Below are 22515 nucleotides of genomic sequence, written 5' to 3' on the forward strand. Positions count from 1 at the left end.
GTTCATGCCACAGAAGTTTAAAGAAGGTATTCCAGAACAGTCAGGATGTCCTAAAGTCTGGAGATCAAAGATAGTACCTGCAGAGCAGATGTAGGGCAGCTGTTAGAAAGGTGTTTTCTTTTGCATTGATGAGGTAGTTTTAGGAAGCTACACCTGAAGCTATTTGTCTGCTTATTACTCCAGAAACTCTCAATAATTTAGTCAAGTCTGATAAATGCATCCTAATTTATTGACAGTGTTAGAGGAAAATAAAGGATCTCTCTGTTGACTCTCCTGCAAAGTGAGGAGCATCCTGTTGAGAGGACTATATCCAGGAATATCCAGGAACAAACAGCACCGAAGTGAGTGGGAACCCAAGGCAGGGCTATAAAGGATTCCAGAGAAACAACTTTGATGGGAATGACTTTCCCAAGTGAAAAGGAGACAAGATCCCTTATCTCCCAATAAACACTAAGGAAAAATGACCTATGGAAGTTTGAGGGAGGAGAGAGAAAATGGGATAGGGAGGCTAGCAATTGGATGACATAAGGTTTTGTCATATTTATACACAAACATATTAGCATAATTCTGTTCTTCCATATTGAACCATTTGTCCATGATTTTCCATTAAAACACATGAAATGATGCACCCAAATATTCGTAGCATCACTATTTATAAAACCAAGATGTGGAAACAAACTACATGTTCATTGAAAGAGGATTGGATAGAGAATATTTGGTAATGTAGACACTGGAATATTACTCAGCCACAAAAAAGAAAGAATACCATTTGAAAAATGTTTGGAGTTTGGAGATATTCATAGTAGTGAGAAATCATTCTCTGGTTTTATCCCTCTGGTTTTATCCAATCAAATGAATTTAATTGGAAAATAGATAATAGTCCTAACTCAACCATTATGTGCAAATTGGCAGTAAGTGAATATAAACATAGCAAGGTATCTTTACATGTTTATTTTTAGCATTGATTTTATTAACAGGGGAAGCCAAATGAGCCTAAACATTGTACCTTTTATGTGAAAGCCCTGACCAGAACTGTAGTGGGGCAGCTTACAACACCATTTACAGTCCAACATCAAGAAAATTTTGAAATGACATCACCAGAGTTCTTTGCCAAAAGCTAAGTGGGGGAGGGGTTTGGAGTAATAAAATGCAAATTACAATCAAGTAAGTAATTAAAATTGCTTAAACTTTCCTTCAAAGTCCACTTCAAGTCACATATTTACACATTTCAATAGTATAAACAGCTGATTTTAGTCTTTTAGTATTCAATTCATATACAAGGATCAATGAATCATGCACCAATCTGTCCAATTATAGATTATGTAATTCTAGGCATCATTACAGGCTTTTCTAGCATATATATCTATTGCAAGAAATGAAAGAAAATAAATCAAGTCCAAAACTTTTAGATTATTTTATACCAAAATTAAAATAAACAAAATACTATATTTTCCTTTTGTTCAAATACTGAAACCTTTTAGTTTTACTGTTAAAAGTGCAATTTTGGAGTCCCCATTGTGGCTCAGTGGGTTAAGAACCCTACGTAGTCCCTATGAGGATGTGGGTTCCATCCCTGGCCTCACTCAATGGGTTAAGCATCCGGTGTTGCTGCAAGGTGGGGCATAGGTTGCAGATGCAGCTAGGATCCGGTGTTGTCATGGCTGTGGCATAGGCCTGCAGTTATAGCTCTGATTTGACTCTAGCCCAAGAACTTTCATATACTAAGGGTGGAATTATAAAAAGAAAAAAAATAAAAGTGCAATATTACTGAAGTTTTTATTTAATGAATCCTTTGTAAGGATGATTGATTTAATCTTCCCTTCAATATCCTTCCTGCCTCAAAAATAAAGGCCCCTCAAACAAAATATATGTGTAACTGTATAATTATCTGCTTGGGTATCTCTCCTGAGGTCTACTTCTCCTAACTCATAGGTCTGAGGTTAAACCTGGAAACCACAAATTGTATTGTTGTAATAGAATCCTGCCATAATGAAAGTGTCAGTGCCAGCCTCTATCTGCAACCACAGCCACTTTCAGCTTTCAGTTTTTATTTAAAAGGCTTAATTGGAAGTTTTTATTACTCCCAATTAGGCTTTTTAATTAAAAGGAAAAGTTGAAAGAGGCTGCAGGCAAATACTGCTGAAACCCATATCAGCATAAAATCAAAGGAAATAAAAACAAAATTACGCTACTGGAAAACAGCAGTAACAGGCACAGTTTTCAAAAATGTTTACCTCTGGTCATATTGAATGTGATGCACATTGACAGTGATAAAGTGGACATGACCGATGGGAAAAACCAGAGTGTGTCTAATGTAACAATAAAATTCATCAAAATGAGACTTAAAAAAACACATTAGCATTCATGGCGAAAATCTACCAAAATGCACAGTTGACAATTCAAGTAGTTAGCAACTCTCATTCACCAACATGACACTAACTCCACACACTAATGCAGACTCTTAAAATCTCTTTAACGAGCAGAATACTACGTATAAACAATGTGGATACATGTTTATTTTGTAAGATGATTAGCTTTTTAATTTCTTAAAGGATTTTTTCTTCTATATAAAGCCTTAGCTTGTCACTATTGTGGAGTTTTGCACTAGTTATTGTTTTTTAATTCAAAATGAAATTAGAAGTTGCATTCACTTATATTTTTGGCTGCTTTTAACTCCATATAAAGTCTTTAGAGCAAAATAGAGTTTCTTATATAAAGGTGAGTTCATCATCAGATGTAATAGAAATAGGTAGAGATATTAGGTCAGTCCCAGATACAACTTCCTGCCTAATAAATTTGGCTATTTATCCTGAAATTTATAAATTATGCTGAGTGAGAAGAAGGTATTTAGAATGATTTTCACTTAAGCTGTGATATTGAAGAGTTATTTCTTCACATGCTAGCTTATCAACTCAAGATTAGATTAATATTTGCCCTCAAATCACACTACCAAATTTCGGGTAAAAGTATACAAATGCCTTTGCAGAGAGGGTTAATTAGTATGGCATCAAGACTGACAGAAATCTTTGTTGTTTATATCTAGTCATTTAAGGAATTCATATTTCTGGCAGTTGAAATCTTGACTAAAAGATAACATAGATGTAATGCTGCCTCTCTGCCTTTTTCTAGAGACAACAATCATGTAGAATCTCTTTGGGGCAGAGATATTCGCTAAACTTGTGCAGACTGTGGAGGAGCAGTGGGAATCTTTACTGTGTCATGGATTACAGTCCTCTTCCATCCCCTAGCCTTGACTTTTGTCCTCTCTATAATCCATTCTCTACATATTCAATTTTTGCAAGGAATAAATTAATTCATATTATTCCTTTGCTCTACAAACACTTTTATGACTTATTACAGTAACTAGAGTAAAACCCTTATGCATGGCCTATAAAGGCCTTTCCTGAACTGGCTCATAATTTCAACATCATCATGAGTCATCTCTCTAGCTTGCACTTTTCCAACTACTAAGGACTTTCTTTCAATTCACGAAACACTCTAAGCTCTTTCCTTCCTTGGAACATATGTCTTTTCTATGCCTAACATAGAAAATTTCCACATTCTCAAATGCTAGTTTTTCTATGCCTTTCAATTTAAATATAGTTTCAATGTAAACATTGCCTCTTCAGAGAAGACTTCTCTAACTATTTAAAGAAAGTGATCACAGAATCATTCTTTTTTTTTTACTTTTTTTTTTATTTTCCCACTGTACAGCAAGGGGATCAAGTTATCCTTACATGTATACATTACAATTACATTTTTTTTCCCCACCCTTTGTTCTGTTGCAACATGAGTATCTAGACAAAGTTCTCAATGCTATTCAGCAGGATCTCCTTGTAAATCTATTCTAAGTTGTGTCTGATAAGCCCAAGCTCCCAATCCCTCCCACTCCCTCCCACCCCCCATCAGGCAGCCACAAGTCTCTTCTCCAAGTCCATGATTTTCTTTTCTGAGGAGATGTTCATTTGTGCTGGATATTCGATTCCAGTTATAAGTGATATCATATGGTATTTGGCTTTGTCTTTCTGGCTCATTTCACTCAGTATGAGAGTCTCTAGTTCCATCCATGTGGCTGTAAATGGCATTATGTTGTTCTTTTTTATGGCTGAGTAATATTCCATTGTGTATATATACCACCTCTTCTGAATCCAATCATCTGTCCATGGACATTTGGGTTGTTTCCATGTCCTGGCTATTGTAAAAAGCACCGCAATGAACATGCGGGTGCATGTGTCTCTTTTAAGTAGAGTTTTGTCCAGATAGATGCCCAAGAGTGGGATTGTGGGGTCATATGGAAGTTCTATGTATAGATTTCTAAGGTACCTCCAAACTGTTCTCCATAGTGGCTATACCAGTTTACATTCCCACCAGCAGTGCAGGAGGGTTCCCTTTTCTCCACAGCCCCTCCAGCACTTGTTATTTGTGGATTTATTAATGATGGCCATTCTGACTGGGGTGAGGTGGTGTCTCATGGTAGTTTTGATTTGCATTTCTCTTACAATCAATGATGTTGAGCATTTTTTCATGTGTTTGTTGGCCATCTGTATATCTTCTTTGGAGAAATGTCTATTCAGGTCTTTTGCCCATTTTTCCATTGATTGATTGGCTTTTTTGCTGTTGGGTTGTATAAGTTGTTTATATATTCTAGAGATTAAGCCCTTGTTGGTTGCATCATTTGAAACTATTTTCTCCCATTCTGTAAATTGTCTTTTTGTGTTCTTTTGGGTTTCCTTTGCTATGCAAAAGCTTGTTAGTTGATGAGGTCCCATGGGTTTATTTTTGCTTTAATTTCTATTGCTTTGGGAGACTGACCTGAGGAAACATTCATGAGGTTGATGTCAGAGAGTGTTTTGCCTATGTTTTCTTCTAGGAGTTTGATGGTGTCCTGTCGTATATTTAAGTCTTCCAGCCATTTGGAGTTTATTTGTGTGCATGGTGTGAGGGTGTGTTCTAGTCTCATTGCTTTGCATGCAGCTGTCCAGGTTTCCCAGCAATGCTTGCTGAATAGACTTTCTTTTTCCCATTTGATGTTCTTGCCTCCCTTGTCAAAGATTAATTGACCATAGGTGTCAGGGTTTATTTCCGGGTTCTCTATTCTGTTCCATTGGTCTGTCTGTCTGTTTTGATACCAGTCCCACACTGTTTTGATGACTGTGGCTTTGTAGTATTTCTTGAGGTCTGGGAGAGTTATGCCTCCTGCTTGGTTTTTGTTTCTCAGGATTGTTTTGGCGATTCTGGGTCTTTTGCTGTTCCATATAAATGTTTGGATTGTTTGTTCTAGTTCTAAAAATGTTCTAAAAATGTCCTGGGTAATTTGATAGGGATTGCATTGAATCTGTAGATTGCTTTGGGTAGTATGGCCATTTTTACAATATTGATTTTCCCAATCCAGGAACATGGAATATCTTTCCATTTATTTACATCTTCTTTGATTTCTTTGATTAAAGTTTTATAGTTCTCAGCATATAGGTTCACAAGGATGGTTTAACATACGCAAATCAATCAACTTCATATACCACATTAACAAAAAAAAAAAGTCAAAAATCATATGATCATCTCAATAGATGCAGAAAAATCATTTGACAAAGTCCAACATCCATTCATGATCAAGACCCTCGCCAAAGTGGGTAGAGAGGGAACATTCCTGAATATAATCAAAGCCATTTATGACAAACCCACGGCAAATCTAATACTCAATGGGGAAAACCCGAAAGCCTTCTCACTCAAATCTGGAACAAGACAGGGATGCCCACTCTCACCACTGCTCTTCAACATAGTTTTGGAAGTCCTAGCCACAGCAATTAGACAAACAAAAGAAATCAAAGGCATCCATATAGGAAGAGAAGAGATCAAACTGTCACTGTATGCAGATGACATGATACTCTACATAGAAAACCCTAAGGACTCAACCCAAAAACTACTTGAACTGATTAAAAAAATTCAGCAAAGTAGCAGGCTATAAGATTAACATTCAGAAGTCAGTCACATTTCTGTATACCAGCAATGAAATATTAGAAAAGGAATACAAAAATATAATACCTTTTAAAATTGCCCCTCACAAAATCAAATACCTCGGAATACACCTGACCAAAGAGGTACAGAATCATTCTAACACAATTCATGCATTTATATGCCCCATAACCCTTATCACAATTGTAATTATATTTGTTCACCTGTTTCTTTGTTTTTGTATTTTTTGATGTCTTCAATGAAAGAATACCCCCAAAAAGGCAAGAACCAAGACTGTATTAATATTTCATACCACCTACTGAGCACCTAGCTCCATGCCTGGCATATAGAAGATACTAAATAAATGTTTCTCCTTCCCTTGTGACAATGTTACTTGTTTATATATTTAACTTTTATTCTGGCTTTATTGAAATATAATTGACATATAACATTGTGTTCCTTTAAAGTGTTCAATGTGATGATTTGAAACATGTATATATTGTGAAATAGTTACCAGAGTAGGGTTAACACCTCTATGACCTTACATAATTACTATTTTATTTGGGAGATGAGAACATTCAGGATCTACTCTCTTAGAAACTTTGAAGTATATAATACAATATTGTTAACTGTAGTCACTACGCTATGCATCAGATCCCCAGAATTATTTATATTATAACTAGATATTTGTACACTTCAAACAATATCTCCCAATTATCCCCACTTTCTAACTCCTGGTAACCACCATTCTACTCTCTGTTTCTGTGAGTTTGCCTTTTTAGATTCTACATCTAACTGAAATCATGCAAAATTTGTCTTTCTTTAACTTGTTTCACCTACCATAATACCCTCACGTTCCATCCATGTTTTCACAAATGGCAGTAATACATTTTCATGGCTGAAACACACACACACATACACACATATATGCCATATCTTCCTTATGCATTCATTGATAGATGGACAATTAGGTGGTTGTTTGTTTCCATGTCTTGACCATTGGGACTAAAACTGGTTGTATTATAATAGTAATAAGGTCTGAACCAGTTTACATCCCCACCAATAAGGTTCAATGGTTCCCTTTTCTCCATATCCTCACCAACATTTATTTCTATATGAATTTTAGAATTGTTTGTCCTAGTTCTGTGAAAAATGTTGTTGGAATTATAAGTATTCCATTGACTCTGTAGATTGCTTTGGCAGTATGAATATTTTAACATATAGATTCTTTTCATCTATAAACATGGGATATCATCCCTTTACTTGTGTATTCTGCGGTTTCTTTCATCAAAGTCTTAAGTTCTCAGTGGACAGATTTTTCACCTCGGTTAAATTTATTGCTAAGTATTTTATTGTTTCTGATACAACTATAAATGGGATTTTATCTTTATTTCTTTTTCAGGTAGTTCATTTTTAGTATATAGAAATGCAATTTGTTTTTGTGTGCTAATTTTCCCTCCTGCAACTTAATGAATTTGTTAATTCTAGCAGTTTTTAGGCAGCATCTTCAGGATTTTCTGAACATAAGATCATGTCATCTGCCAGCAGAAATGATTTTACTTCTCTTTATCTGACTTAGATGCCTTTTATTTCTTCTCCTGCCTGCTGGCTCTGGCTTGGACTTCCATTACTAGTTAAATAGGAGTGGAGAGTGTGGGCACCCTTGCCCTGTTACTGATCTCAGAGGAAAAGTTTTCAACCTTTCACTGTTGAGTATGATGTTAGCTGTAGGTCTCACTATATTTTGTTGAGGTATGCCAACTTGTTGAGAGTTTTCATTTGTTTGTTTGTTTCTTACCATTAGAGAATATTAAATTTTGTCAAATGTTTTTTCTGCATCTATTGAGGTGATCATACGATTTTTGTTTTCATTCTATTAATGCAGCTTATCAAATTTATTGATGTGTGTATGTATACTGAACCATCCTTGTATCCTAGAGATATATCCCACTTGATCAGAGTTTATGATCCTTTTAATGTCTTGTTAAAATTGGTTTGCTAGCATTTTGTTAAGAAGTTTTGCATCAGTGCTCATCAGGGATATTGGCTTGTAGTTTTCTTTAAGTGACTTTAGCTGGCTTTGGTATCAGGGTAATTTAACCTCATAAAATATGTTTGGGAGTGTTCCTTCCTCTTCAATTTTTGAAGAGAATTTGAGAAGGCCTCCCTTAATTCTTCTGTTAATGTTTCATAGAATACACCAGTGATGCCATCTGCATCAGGAAATTTATTTGTTAGGAGGTTTTCTGATTACTGATTCAATTTCCTTATGGGTATGTTCAGATTTTTTTGTTTTTTTCATGATTCAGTCTAGTTGGGTTGTATGTTTCTGAAACTTATCCACTTCTTCTTGATTATCCAGTTTGTTGGCATATAATTGTTCATAGTGTCTCTTATGATCCTTTGCATTTCTGTGATGTCAGACATAATACCTCCTTCTTCATTTCCAGTTTCATTTATTTTAGTCTTCTCTCTTTTTAGCTAGTTTACCTAAAGGTTCATCAATTTTATCATTTTAAGAAATCAGCTCTTGACTTGGTTGATATTTTCTATTGCTTTTCTGCTATCTATTTCATTTATCTTTACTCTGGATCCTTGTTACTTCCTTCTGCTAACTTTTGGCTATGTTTGTTGTTGTTTTTCTAGTTTCTGGAGGTATAATATTAGGTTGTCTATTTGAGGTATTTCTTTTTCCTCACTGTAGTCATTCATCCCTCTGAACTTCCTTCTTAGAATTTTTACTGCATCCCATAAACTCTTTTTCATTTTTGTTTGTTTCAGTACATATTATTAATTTTATCTTTGGCCTATTTATTGTTCAACAATGTTGTTTAATCTCCATATATATGTGAATTTTACAATATCCTTCCTGGTATTAATCTCTGGTTTCTTATCTTTGTAGTCAGAAAAAAAATAATTGGTATGATTTCAATCTTTTAAAATAAGACTTATTTCATGATCTAACATATGGCCTATCCTGGAGCTGTTCCATGTGTGCTTTATAAGAAGTATGTTCTGCTTCTATAGAAAGTAATATTTTGTATATGTTTGTTAGGTTAATTTGATCTAAAGTATAGTTCAAGTTCAACACTTCCTTATTAACTTTCTAGCTGGATGGCCTACTCATTGTTGAAGGTGGGGTACTGAAGTTATTTAGTATTAATGTATTGTTGTCTATTTCTCCCTTTGGATCTGTTAGCATTTGCTTAATATGTTTAGGTGTTTTAATGATATATAAATATATATATTTACAATTGTTATATCCTCTTGATGATTTGACTCATTTCTCATTCTATAATTACCTTCTTTGTCTCTTACCAGTCTTTTTTTTTTAAGCTTACTTTGTCTGATATAAGTCCAGTTACCCCTACTTTCTTTTGGTTACCATTTAAATGGATTTTTTTTTCCCATTCCTTCACTTTGAGCCTATGAGTGTCCTTAATTTTGAAGTTAGTCTCTTGTAAGCAGGAGTTAGGTAGGTCTTTTTTCATAAATCCATTCAGTTACTCTATAATTTTTATAATTTAATCCTCTCATATTTAGAGTAATTACTTATAGATAAGAATTTACTAGTGCTATATATCAGGGCTTTTTTTTTTTTTTTTGCTGTTTTGAAATTCCCTTGTTCCTTTCTTCTTCTCTTGCTGTCTTCCTTTGTGAATTGATGGTTTTCCCTAGTAGTATGCTTTTATTCTCTTAATCTCTTCATCTTTTATGTGTCTACTGTGGGTTCTGCTTTGTGGTTACCATAAGGCTTACATAAAAAAATATAGATATAACACTTTATTTTATGCCAATAACAACTTTGTTTGCATACAAAAACTCTATTCTGTTACTCTTCCTCTTTTTTAAGTTTTGATGTCCTCTATGTTAAGTATTCATTAACAAATTATTGTAGTTATGGATATTTTTAATACTTTCTGTCCTTTAACCTTTGTACTAGAATTAAGTGGTTCACATGCCACCAGATTACAGTATTAGAGTAGTTGCCCCTTGGAAACCATGAGAGATTGGTTCCAGGACCCCACCCAACCACATATACACAAAACCCAAATCCATAGATGCTTGTATAAAATAGTATAGCAAATAGCCCACACACATCCTCCTTGACACTTTAAATCATGTCTAGATTACTTATAATATCTAGTACAATGTAAACTGTATGTAAATAGTTACAAATACAATGTAAATGGTATGTAAATAGTTGCCTGCTCATGGCAAATTCAAGTTTTGCCATTTGAAAGTTTTCTGGAATTGTTTTTTCAAATGTTTTTGATTCATGGATATGGAATCTGCAGATACAAAGGGCTGACTATATTCTGAATTTGAATATGTACTTACCTTTACCAGTGTGTTTCATATTTTCGTATATATTCATGATGGCAATTAGCACCCTTTCATTTCAGCTTGAAGAGCTCCTTTCAGTATTTATTACAAAGTCCAGGAGTGATGAACTCCCTCAGGTTTCGGTTGGGAAAATATTTCTCTCCTTCATTTCTGAAGGACCTCTTTGCTAGATAAAGTATTCTTTGTTGACAGTTTGTTTTTTGTTTTTTGTTTTTTCTTTCAATACTTTGATTATATTATCCCGTTTTCTCCTGGCCTGTAAGGTTCCTGCTGAGAAATCCACTGATAGACTTATGCGGATTCCCATGTAAAGTGACAAACTTCTTTTCTCTTATTGCTTTTATGATTCTCTGTCTTTGATTTTCAATAATTTAATTATAGTGTGTCTTGGAGAAGATCTCTAAGTTGAATTTGTCTGAAAACATATTAGCTTCATGAAGTTGGATGTTTAAAACTAAGTCATTGTTTTTTAAAACAAGTTTTCTGTCTCCTTCTCCCTCTCTTCAACTTTAGGAATTTCAGATTGCTTCTCTCAATGTTGTTGTAGTTCACAGAGGCTTTCTTCACTCTTTTTTATTCTTTTTTTGTCTTTGTTCTCCTGTAACTGGATAATTTCAAAGGCCCTGTCTTCTACTTTGCAGATTCTTTCTTATGGTGAATCCAAACTATTCTTGTTGTTTTCTATTGCATTTTTCATTTCATTCATCGTATTTTTCAGATCTAGAATTTCTATTTAGTTCTCTTTTTATTATTTCTCTTTGTTGATCTTCTCATTTTGTTCATGTATTATTTTCCTGGTTGTGTTTAATTGTCTTTCTGTGGTGTGTGTATGTGTATTTCACTGAGCTTCCTTGAAGCAGCTGTATTTTTTTCTTTACCAGATAAATTGCAGATATTCATGTCTTTGTGGTTGATTATTGGAAAATTATTGTGATTATTTTATGATGTCCCATTTCCTTGACTTTTCATGTTTCTTGAGGTTTGGGGTTGCCGTCCTCACATTTGAAGGAGTAGTCACTTCCTCTGGTCTCCACTGATTGACTTCAAAAGAGAATACCTTCAGTTATCCGTGCTAGGGATTCTGAGCCTTTCTCAGATACAAATACTATTATTATCATAATTCTCTATTGTTGTTGTAATAAATTACCAAAAACATAGTGGCTTAAAAACCACACAATTTTATTATCTTACAGTTCTGGGTTCAGAAGTCTGACATGTTTCATTAGACTAAAATCAAATGTTTGCAATTCTCTGTTCCTTTCTTTTATGATCTGAATGTTTTTGGCCTCCCAAAATTCATATGTTGAAATACTAATGCCTGGTGTGATACAATTAGAAGGTAGGGCTTTGGGGAGATGCTTTGGTTATGAAGGTGAAGCCCTCATGAAGAGGACTGGTGCTCTTGTGAAAGAAACCCCACAGAACTCTCTAGGCCCTTCTGCCATGTGAGGATACAACATGAAATCTGTGAATTGGAACAGATCCATAACCTAATCATACTGGCACTCTGATCTTGGACTTCCAGGCTCCAGAACTATGAGAAATGCATTTCTGTCATTTATAAGCTACTCGGTCTGTGGTTCTGTTACAGCAGCTTGAAAGCCTGCTGTAGGGGGAGAATCTGTTTCCTTGCATTTTTCAGTTTCCAGAGTTTGTCTGCATTCCTTGGCCCATGGCTCCCTTCTTCCATCTTCAAAGCCATAATTTTGAAGCTCTCTAACCTATTGTCCATAATCACATTTGGATCTTTAAAACACAAGCGGAAAAGGTGCTTCCTCTTTAAAGACTCATGTGATAAGGATGGACCCACCCAGATAAGACAAGATACCTTCTCCAATCCCATCCCAAGGTCCTTAACCTTAATCACATCTGACCTGAAAAACATCATTTTCCTAGTAACGTAATATTGTCACTGGTTCTAGGATTTAGGATGTGGACATATTCGGGAACACTAATATTCTGTCTTCCACAATTATCTTTCTGAGTCTCAATTCTCTCACCTGTATAACAGGAGAAATAATGGTTCCTATTTTATAGGTTTATAAGGATAAAATTCGATTGTACACACAAAGCAGTTGGCCCAGCATCTGGCATATAATTGTGGCCCTAAACCTGTTATCTACTCTCATAAATAATAACCTGTTCCTGCTGTGCCCACACACATTTAACAAAATCCACTTTCTACTACCACAAAATTGTCAAGGTCACTGATTTTGAACACTTCCCCATCACAGATTATTTTCTGTTTCTCAAAGGACACATTTTTCCGTTTCTCTAGGTTAATCTTAAATCTGTCATAGGCAATCATCTCCCTTTCAAACAAAAAGGAGAGATGGTACCAGAAGTTACACTTATACAAATGAAAATTTCAAACTGCTGCTCACCGATGAGTTCTAAACCCCTTAAAAACTTTTTTTTATGACCATCCATGGATGCTTTTCAATCTAAATAACTCCACACTGAAATTCATCATAAACATTTGCACATCTCCTTGTCTCTTCCCCCTAGGCCCAGAGCTGGAAGTGATGAGAGAGCTAGCCAATCACCTGCTGTTTTCAGAGGGCCTGGCACTACCATATAACCAGATTGTCAAGGTTCACCTAGAGGATTACCTGCTAAATCACAAGTTTAAAGAAAACAATTTGGAGTTACCCAAGAGGAAACAACACACTTACTTATCTCCAGACTCTTCACACAGACTGTATTAAATTTTCCATAACCAAATTTACTGCAGGACCGAGAACAAGCACACAATATTTCTGCTGAAAGTTTTTGATATTTGAAACTGCCTTTTATAAAGAAGCTTAAAACGTTGTGCAATTCCTCATATCTTTGGCAAAACTCATTTCTTTCCATTTGGGAAAATTGCTTGGTCATCTAATTGCTCCAGAATACAAAGTAAAAATAAGTTCAAAACATAGGACATAAATGAAACTAGATAATGCTTTTCACTGCCAAGATTTTTTAAACACTGTATCTGATATCATCAGACTGTTTCAGAGTTCTTTTAGCACCAATTTCTGTACACTTTTAAATCAATAAAACACAAATACTCAAACCAATGGAGGGGAAAAGAAGTGAAAGATGGCATAAAAAATACTTTCTTAACAATTACTAGATATGCATGAAAATGTAGTGATCATCGAGCCAAAATGGTAATGAACTCTCAGAGAACTATTTAATGTTTTTCCAACATGTGATAGTCACTGCATTAGGGGTACAATATAGGAATTTAGAAGACATGTCGAATTCAGCCAAATAGATTTGTCGTAATTCAACGTTCACAGATGCTGACAAAGAAAGCATGTTTTGCTTGAAAAGAGCACCTCAATTCCCATCTCTGCCATCAAGTGAAAGGGAAAATATATGAGAATATCAACTGTGAAATGTCAGCATACTAAGTAGGGTATATAGCTTGTGTTTCTTGATATGAAAGGGAAAGATCTTAGTGAATGCTATTTGAAAGTCCATCTGCCACAGAGCTAGACTGTACTTTCCCATGTTCTATAAAGCCACTCAGGGGGGACATGCAGAATGCAGAAGCACTATCTCAATACATCACCCCATCACCACCCACAGATGTTCATACGAGTGCCGGAGAGAATTGTTTGTACTAAAGAAATGAATTTAGAAATAAAAAGAAGAGCTTCTGAATTTAAACAAGAAAAGGAAAGAACTGAAGCAAATGATATGGTTACCTTTTCCCGGGAGAATAACACGCATGCATGAATGCATATTATAAGATTTTTTACTAAGCCTAAACATAACCACAAAGTATAAAAAGGGTCTATCTCTTTTGTTGTCACTATCAAAGGGGGGAAAATGAACTAGTCCAAAGCGACAGTGCTAGAGGCAGATAATGAAAGCTTGAAATTGAAATGGTGATAAACTCTGTGTGCAAGTCCTGTAGATTAGATGAATATTTATTACAGTTCCATTTCAGATTCTACTAAAAAGCACACAGCACCTTAAAGAATAATTTTTAAAAGCCCTCACCTTTTCATTTAAAAAGTGAAAGAATAAAGGGACATAATCTACGTGGATAAATCTGAATTCGTGAATGGCTATAGTCACAGTATTGTTACATGTTTCTCAAACCAAAAAACCCTAATCACTTCCCAGATTTAACAAGATGACATCAAACTATAAACAGGATCATTACACACACAACGACAGCACAGCCACCACTGAAGAGGGAGCAGAGCGACATTACACAGTTTAAAAGTGCATATGAAAAGGAAAAGTGCAACCGAACTATCCAGACTTTATGAGTGAACATCGTAAGATTAATAAGGTGTGAAATTTAGCCAAAACCCTGCTGTCCATGGCAGGTCTTCCAGCTTTTCTTAAAATGGCAAGTTGGCTAGAAACTTTTAAAGATTGTATACTGTTGTTTCAAAAGGATTTTGCTTTAAAAAGGTGGTTCAATATATCACTACACATCTCCAAAAGTACACAAGCACCCAAGTGCAACAAGGGCTCTCAGAAAAGCGTATTTTCAATACTAGCCTGGCCAAGTGTTATACTGTGGGAAATACACTGAGGTTTGATTTGACTGTTGTCTTAAGAAAAGGGCGGGGTGGGGGGGGAGTAGAACAAAACAAACAAAATGAAACAAAAGTCCCCTCTCTTTATAGTATCAACAAGATCGTGGCATTTGTTTTTGCATAATCAATGAGGTGATTACTTGTACTGCAGCATCCATCCCATCAATTTGTCTTATTAGGCCAATGATAATCTGGACTAAAGTTTACAGTCCACAAAGTATACTGGTTGGAGACAGCATGAAAAATACCCCTACTTAATGAAACCCAAAACTTGTTTTTGCTCGCCCTTAATCATTTAAATAACTTATCGAAAGCATTGCCCTCTTCTACTGCATCTTTTTAAATGACTCTGGCTTAAATAAATTTGATTCACTTTTCACTTGTGCCTCCCCCACATTTCATATTAATCTGCCCTCCTATCTTTCAGACCAGAGTAATCACACACTCTGTATTTTACTAATACAAAATGATGGCAGAAAATCATCAGAAGGCAAAATATTATCTTTTTTATTCCTTTTCTTCCCCTTAACCAGCTTAGAAAAGAAAGCAAAAAACAGAAGCCTGTCTCACTTGAGGTTTAATTAGTTAATCTCCCAAAACAGGTAAGTCAGTGCTGTTAAATGCTGTTCTAGTTTCAAATAATTACCTGAAAATGAGAGTCTGGAGTTGGATTAACTATTGTCTCAGCAGCAGCCATCGATATTGCATGAAGTGAAAGAAAAATAATATAAAAAGGAGAGAAGATAAAACTATAAAAACAAAATGGTCAGAAATTTTTAAATCGTCTTGGCATTGATCATCTTCTCCCTGGACACTACTTCACTGCACACATTGTGATGGTCACATAAGAGCCATATTCTTTAAACATACTGATCTGGAACAATTTTTGTATGTGTCTTTGCTTTCCATGCAGAGACTCTATACTTTTGTGGGCACCAGAATCATCTGGGGAGCTTATTAAAAGTTACGATTCCCAGGACTCAAAAGATTCCAAGGCAGCATGTAAAGTTTGGGGCCCAAAAACTTCCAAACACCCCAGGTTGATTCTCACTCAGAACATATATGGATCGTATGACCACCCTAAAGGTTGGGCACTGCATCTTATTCTACATATCAAAAGAAAAAAATACTTCCTGTCTACACCCTATACCTCAATAAGGAAGAAATTTGTTGCCCACTTATGAATAATGCTAATGTAAACACCCTAAATTGAAACTTCCAGTGACAGGTTCTCCATACCTCTGGAGAGAATTAATTCTATCTCTGACTTTTCCTTTCTTCCTATATTTGCATATAGATCTTTGTTCTCAACTTTGGAACCATATTCTATAGCAACTATTTTTCTCTACTAGTCCCTCAATTAACGGTATAGACACAGTGTAGACAGTTCCATCCAGAGGACTGGGAGGGTCACAAACCCAGTGAAAATGTTCTTGGAGACCTTATGAGATGTTTCATTCTTACAGTGAAATGTGGAGATCCAAGCTATTTAAGATTTGGGTAAAGTTACACATGATTATAGGATGTACGGGCAATGAGTTTAGAGAATGGAAACACCAAAGGAGAGTATCAAGATAGAGGATACACATGAAAAAATAAATTCACACTATATGGAGTCAGAAGGGGAAGGTCTCTTTCCCTAGAAATAACCTTTTAGCACTATTCTTATTTAAAACAGGTATTTCAACGTTAATTTGTAGTTATTTTACTGGTGACCATCACCACAATATATCTCACAATATACATCTCTCTTTATTCATAAATGCCTGGCAGTTTCCCTTGTTTCCCCATCATAAGAGGTGAGAAATTTGGGCACCTATCTTGCTTTCCTTTTCCTCTCTCTCCACCACCTAGTATTATTCATTTGAGAAATCCCTAGTGGTTGCCTCTATAACTTTAAATTATATACTTAAGTTTCCAGCTCTGAATTAATCATGTAGGACAGTATCTAAAGATGCTTTGAAAAATGAGGAAACTAAAACACATCCTTCCTAAAGGTAAAATGTTAAAAATGTTTCTTACTCACTAACTTATGTGTTAGGTGACTAACCTGAGGCAAATCTATTGAAATCATTCTCTCTTCTATTCATAGGTAGTAGTATTGCCAACGTGTATACTGTGGAGAATTGTTTTAAGGTTTCTAAAACCTTATATTTGACAAAAAATTTGAATTTTTAGAACACACACACATTAGACTGTTCTCATACATTATCATTCCAACAGACATTCTTATCTTCTTGTAACTTTGATATGACACATGATTTTGACTCACATAATATCACTCTAAGAGTCCCCAAAGAGTTTATGCTCTATCTTAAGGCTTCCTGGTTAGCCTGCTCTATTTCAGTCCCATGGAAACCTTTTTTTATTTAATAGTGTCCTTGATTTCTAATCAAATCTAAGAGTAATAAAACATTTATTGCAAAAAATAAGTCACCAAACTAATGTCCTAGAACAAAGCCAAGCTATAGTTCTGAAAAATATGATGGCTTCCAAATAACCTCAATGGGTTAGTCTTGGCTGGAGAATAAATAACAAAAATTTGATCAAAAGCTAACATATAATGAAAGAAATGGCAGAGACATAAACAGTATTTAATGAAGCACAACACTAAAAGGTATGGAATTGTTGTAACATGGTTACTAAACCAAAATGCTAGAATCACTTGTCAATCACACATTCCTAACAGGAATACAATTGCTTTCATTGTGATTTTGAGCAAAAATATAGACAGTGAATCAAAGATAGAGAAACAATACAACAGTTACAAACCAAAGGACAACTTCCACAATAATTCTATGTCATATGCAACTCAAGAAACAATTGCTATTTTTTCCACCACACTTGTACCCACAGAGCAGTAACTTTCAGTATCATCATGAATGTTAATTTATGTTATCAAAAAATTATGATATAAAACTTTGATTTTCCTGGAATTGATTCCTTAATTTTCCCAGTAGGAAGTTAAAACATACAGCACTGGATTCTCCACTGCAGTGCAACAGGTTCAGCAGCGTCATGGGAGTACTGGGATACAGTTTCAATCCCTGGCCGGGCACAGTATATTAAGGATTCAGCATTACTGTGGTTGCAGAGTAGGTCACAACTACACCTCAGATCTGATCCCTGGCCTAGGAACTCTATATGCTGCAGGGCAGCCAAAAACAAAACAAAGACACCAAGAAAAACAGCATTAACTAATTGTACAGTGCCCTTAAAAAATTTATGGTAAGGTTTTTGGAAAAGTGTAAACCTTTATATGAGTTGATAAAGTCATGCATCATTATGGTATCTGTAATGATAGCATAAATAAATACATTCTCAGGAGTAAGCTATTCGATGCCAAAATGAGTATTAGGAAATCAGTAAGATATTACATTATATCATACTACCATAACATAAAACTTTAAATTGATGTGTCTATTACCTAAATAAAATTAGCCAACAGAATGCTCAAACTGTGTGAAATATAAAATACCAATGATCTTGAGTTTAAATATTTCATAAGCATCCATTCAAGATACGATGCAGAAAAGAAAAGTCACATAAGTAAACAAACAACCAGGATGTGTGGGGTGGAAAAGACTTAAGTAAAACATGTGTTTTATGAAACAAACAAAAAAATCACAGATTCAAAATATTTTGCAAGGCAAAAGGTAAGTTTTTATATACATATTAGGATACATTAAACAGTTAGTGGTATACCAGCAGAAATGAAAAGTTTTAAATGTTTTATAAATTATTGGCTGTGTAGGCAGAAGATAAGATTATAGTAATTGATTTGTTGAAGTCAAATATTGGTGATTTTAAAAGTTAAAATGCATTTTTTAAAAAGGCATAATTTACACCCTAGTGGTTTGGGATTAGTTACTATGTGAAGAATGTCCTGATTATATGATAGTAGCTCTTAAATTCTTGCTTTGTCTTAAATTTTAGATTTTCCCAGGAGGGATAAAAAATAATGGCTAACATAACTCAAAACCCTAATCCTCATTGAATCTTTCAACTATCTCTTCATGAATCAGAAATCTACCCCTTGAATTTTCCCAGTAGAAAATACTTCTCTGCTCCAGAGACTACTTAATACAATGTTATTATTATTATTCAAAGCATAAACAGACACCAAATGGTAAAGAATTCCATAGTAGTTGCATATGTTATTATCAAATGACCAAGAAATTACAATTCATAAATACAAATGATTATGGTTGATTCAATGGACCCTTTTATCAGAGAATTTATACTAGCCCCTAGTAAACAGCATTTTATTTTTTAGATGCTATTTTTTTAGATGCTAATATTCTTGATTTCAGCAATTTTTGCTGTATCCTCTATATATTGTTAACTTGCATGAAATACTGGTAACTGTTTCTACTATTTACTGTGTAATGTAACCCTAAAGGTTAGGACAGAGTTATCACTTAATGGTTACAACAAACATGTTTAGGAGTTCCTGTTGTGGCTCAGCAGGTTAAGAACCTGACATGGAGTCCATGAGGAGGCAGGTTTGAATCCTGGCCTCGTTCAGTGGATTAAGGATCCAGCATTGCTGCAAGTTGTGGCCAAGATTGCAGATGTGATTCAGATCTAGCATTGCCATGGTTGTGGCGTAGGCCTGCAACTGCAGCTCCAATTTGACCCCTAGCCTGGAACCTTTCATATGCCACAGATACAGCCATAAAAAGAAATATATATATATATGTATATGTATATATATGTGTGTGTGTGTGTGTGTATATATATATATATATATGTTTAAATTAATATTAATTAAGGGTTATTGATAACCGCTTCATGAGATTCCAAGTTAAATTCCCATAGAGGTAACTCTTCTAATTTCTAGTACTATTCAGCTTCAATTTTCCAACTATTACCACTTCCATTATTTTGTTACAAACATGATAAAAATATACATGGTCCAAAGAACAAAGGGAGAAAACTAGAATTATAATGGTGAAGTTACTGAACTGGATTCTCCCAGGACAGCTCTGAAGTTTCAATATATACTTTCTAAAGCCACTTCAAGAAGAAAGTCCAGGATCAGACTAGTGTCCTTATTTGACATATGTAAATTCTCTGGGCCTCTGATACTGCTATACTTTTGTTAATACTATTCCCTTTTTAACCACAACCAAAATGTATGCAATCCTTCAGGAGTCGAATAAGGTCCAACATCCTCCATTAAATCCTTTCTGATTATTTAAGCCAAAATTGATGTATTTCTATCTTTAATATTTTGATTTAAAATAAACCAATTTAGCAGAGAATTATGTAGGCTTAACCAGAATCCATAGTTTACATTAGGGTTCACTCTTGGTGGTGTACTTTCTATGAGTTTGGACAAGTTTACAATAACATGTGTCCACTCTTACAGCATAGAGCACAAAGGCTTATTGGGGCAGTGAGATTTGATAATCCTTTGTGCTTTGCCTATTTATCTTTCCCTCCTTCCTAACCCCTGACCATCACTGATATTTTTTTACTGTCTTCATAGTTTTGCCTTCTCCAGAATGTCACATAGTTGGAAGTAGACAGTATGTAGCCTTTCTAGATTAGTTTCTCTCATTTAGTAATAGGTATTTAAGGTTCCTCCATGTCTTTTCATGCCTTGATAGCTCACTTGTTTTTAGCACTGAATAATAACCCATTGTATAGATGTACCACAATTTATCCATTTACCTGCTGAAAGGGTTGCTTCATGTTTTAGCAATTATGAGTAAAGCTTCTATAAACCTATGTGTACAGGTTTTTGTATGGGTATAAGTTTTCAACTCCTTTCAATAAATACCAAGGAATGTGACTGCTGGATTGTATGGTAAACTATGCTTAGTTTTGCAAGAAACCACCAAATTATCTTCCAAAGTAGCTGTACCATTTTGTATTCCTACCAGCAATGAATGAGAGTTTCTGTTGCTCCACATCCTCACCAGTATTTGGTGTTGCTGGCTTTATGGCTTGCAGCCATTCCATAGGTGTGGAGTAAGTACCATTTCATTGCTTTAATTTACATGTCCCTGATGACATCTGATGTGGAGTATCTTTCGATATGCTTATATGCCATATCTTTCATCTTTGTTGAGGGATCTGTTAAGATCTTTGGTCAATTTTTTGAGTTATTTGCTTTCTTATTGTTGAGTTTAAGTATTCTTTGTATATCTGGGTTTTTTTAATGATTTTTTTTCCATTATAGTTGGTTTACGGTGTTCTGTCAATTTTCTACTGTACAGCAAAGTGACCCAGTCACACATACATGTATATTTGGATAAGAATTCTCGATCAGCTCTATGAGACTTTTGCAAATTTTCTTGCAGTCCATGACTTGTCTTTTCATTCTCTTGATATGATCTTTCATAAAGCAGTTGTGGAGTTCCCATCATGGCGCAGTGGTTAACGAATCCGACTAGGAACCATGAGGTTGCAGGTTCGATTCCTGCCCTTGCTCAGTGGGTTAAGGATCTGGCGTTGCCGTGACCTGTGGTGTAGGTCGCAGATGTGGCTCGAATCCCATGTTGCTGTGGCTCTGGCGTCAGCCAGTGGCTACAGCTCCGATTAGATCCCTAGCCTGCGAACCTCCATATGCCATGGGAGCAGCCCAAGAAATGGCAAAAAGACAAAAAAAAAAGGCAGTTGTAACATTAATGGAATCTAACTTATCAATTCTTTCTTTTATGGATCACATCTTTAATATTGTATATGAAAAGTCATTGACAAATCCAAGGTCATCTAGGTTTTCTCCTATGTTACCTTTTGGAGTTTTGTAGTTTTCTTCTTTTTTGGCCACGCCCTCAGCATGTGGAAGTTCCTGGGTCAGGGATCAAACCCGTTGGACAGACCTGACCCAAGTCACTGCAATAACACCAGATCCTTAACCCACTGTACTACAAGGGAACTCCCAGGAGTTTTATAGTTTTGTATTTTACGTTTAGGTCTATGATCCATTTTTAGTTATTTTTTGTGAAGTGTACAATGTCTGTATCTACATTCATTTTTTTGCATGTGGATGTCCAGTTAGTTGTTCCAATACCATCTGCTAAAAAGATTACCTTTTTTTTTCATTGTATTACCTTTGCTTCTTTGTCAAAGATCAGTTGACTGTATTTATGTGGGTCCATCTCTGGGCTCTCCACTCTGTTCCACTGATGTATTTGTTTATTCTTTTTCGATGTCACACTCTCTTGACTGCTGTTGCTTTACAGTATGTCTTAAAGTGGAGTAACATCGATCTTCCCTTCATATTGTCTTTTTAATTATTTTTTCCTTCGTGCATAATAATAATAATTAAATAATATAACTTCCCATCTTGATTCATGCTATACACCTAAGACCATGTGTGGCTAATGTAAGTCCAGTGGGTTCACATAGAATCTAGAGAAAAAGCTAAAGGAAAATCAATTTTCCTGGTTAAATGGGAGGGGAGGTACAGGCAAAGTATACACCACCAGGTATCATGTGACCCTGCTGATGGGAAATACTTCGCCATATGGACGTGTTCTTCCAGTCAAGGGAAACTGATTTGAATAATACACATATTCTTGGCCCTATGAGTTAATTAGGTGGTAAGCATGCTCCACTTAGCTCTATTCACTTCCTTGTGAGACAGAGCTTTCCTACAGAGAACATAGACTTTCCTCTTTTCCACACTATAAGTTTCACCTGGTGGGGTTCTTGCATG

This window comes from Phacochoerus africanus, chromosome 6 (genome assembly GCF_016906955.1).
Source record: "Phacochoerus africanus isolate WHEZ1 chromosome 6, ROS_Pafr_v1, whole genome shotgun sequence".
NCBI classification, from domain to species: domain Eukaryota; kingdom Metazoa; phylum Chordata; class Mammalia; order Artiodactyla; family Suidae; genus Phacochoerus; species Phacochoerus africanus.